Source organism: Otolemur garnettii, unplaced genomic scaffold (assembly GCF_000181295.1).
Source record: "Otolemur garnettii isolate 467f Iridium unplaced genomic scaffold, OtoGar3 scaffold00082, whole genome shotgun sequence".
Lineage (NCBI taxonomy): Eukaryota > Metazoa > Chordata > Mammalia > Primates > Galagidae > Otolemur > Otolemur garnettii.
The window spans coordinates 8,284,057-8,285,839 of record NW_003852477.1 but is presented as its reverse complement, the minus strand read 5'-3'; the positions used below and the strand labels follow the sequence as shown (position 1 = coordinate 8,285,839).

General features: G+C 46.4%; 1 pseudogene; it reads right to left on the bottom strand.

Annotated features, from left to right (window-relative positions):
• Window positions 1–191: 191 nt before the first annotated feature.
• Window positions 192–1,506, bottom strand: LOC100950740 (annotated as a pseudogene).
• Window positions 1,507–1,783: the final 277 nt, after the last annotated feature.

The following is a 1,783-nucleotide window of genomic DNA, read 5'->3' as shown; positions in this document are numbered from 1 at the left end:
TTGGCGGGTCTGGGCTGGGGATTCAAACCCGCCACCTTAGGTGTACGTGGCTGGCGCCTTAGCCGGTTGAGCTATAGGCGCCGAGCCCATGGTAGGCTTTCTTAGCAGAAATCACAGGGCATCATGTGGCCAGAGGAAAGTGAATGCAGGATAGGGCACCAAGTTGGTCTGCAATTCTGTCAGATCAACATTCAGTCAGATCCATCAAATCTGAGGGAACCAGTGACAGAGGACACAGTCTAGCTAATAAGGCAGGTCAGGTTAGTGTAGGTGGGGTGGTCAATATTGAAGTTTCTGTGACAGATGTAATAGATGGCCTCATAGTCATGAAGGTATATCATGAAGGTATAATCAGACTGCTTCAGAGTGGTGTGGATGGTGAGGATGGATTAACTACAACTGTAGAACCTGGGGGGCTGGATAAATGGAGAACTCCGGTTTGGACTTCTTGCCATAATCAACAGGAAGGCATTTCATCAGCAGAGAGGTGAACAGGAAACAATCATCCTGCCAAAGCTATGGGAAACCAAGAAGACCTAATACCTGTGTACTGTTCAGCCAGCTTGTGAATTCGGTCTATGACAAGGTCAATGGTCTCCTTGTTAATGGTGTAGTGCCCAATGGAGTAGCACAACATAATTATTGGTTGCTTCTTCCTTGCCTGTGATGAGCTGATCAGGGTGGACAAGCTGGTGGTAGGTACCAGTGTGAACTTTGTCAATGACTATGGGTTCTAGTTCTATAAACACTGCCCTGGGCACATGTTTGCCAGCACCCATCTCACTGAAGAATTATTATTATTATTTTTTTGGCCGGGGCTGGGTTTGAACCCGCTACCTCCTGCATATGGGGCTGGCACCCTACCCTTTTGAGGGTGAAGTTATTTTTTTTTGAGACAGAGTCTCACTACGTCATCCTTGGTAGAGTGCCATGGCATCACAGCTCGCAGCAACTCTTGGGCTTAAGCGATTCTCTTTCCTCAGTCTCCCAAGTAGCTGGGACTATGGGCGCCTGCTGCAACGCCCAGCTATTTTTTTGTTGCAGTTGTCATTGTTGTTTAGCAGGCTCAGGCTGGGTTCGAACCTGCCAGCCCAGGTGTATGTGGCCACCACACTAACCACTGAGTTACAGGCGTTGAGCCTCACTGAGGAATTTATTGAAGGAGTCATCTCCTTCCCCTATGGTATGTGTTCTGAGGATGCATTCTTCTTAACTTAAAAACATGAGTCCAAAGAACTCCGAGTACAATCATAGATGAAGACATTACGTCTACATCTCATTTGTTGGGGGCTTAAAATTTCCCACTGATCCCTATGGTAATATGTCTACTGCATTGGGTTCTGTCTGACCCAACCAATGCTATCATGAGACTATGGATTCCAGAGCCCAGCTGCACCTCCTGTAAGAAAATTGCCAAGATTGTTATTAAGGAGATAGGAAGCCTGTATCTGACTACTTTTTTCTCATTCATTTCAGCTTAGGGCCTTATTACCTTGTACTTAACATTTTTCAGCCACTTCCACCTAAAATAGCCCTTTCCTGCCCTTCCAAAGTCAAATGGCTTGCAATGGGCCTATGGCATATGTGACATCTAAGGCAAAGGGCCTCAACTTTTTATTTTTTGAGACAGCGTCTCACTCTGTCCCCCTGTGTAGAGTGCTATGATGTCATAGCTTACAGTAATCTCAAACTCTTCGGCTAGAGCAACCCTCTTACCTCAGCCTCTCAAGTAGCAGGGACTACAGGAGCCTGCCACAAATACCTAGCTAGCTTTTCCATTTTT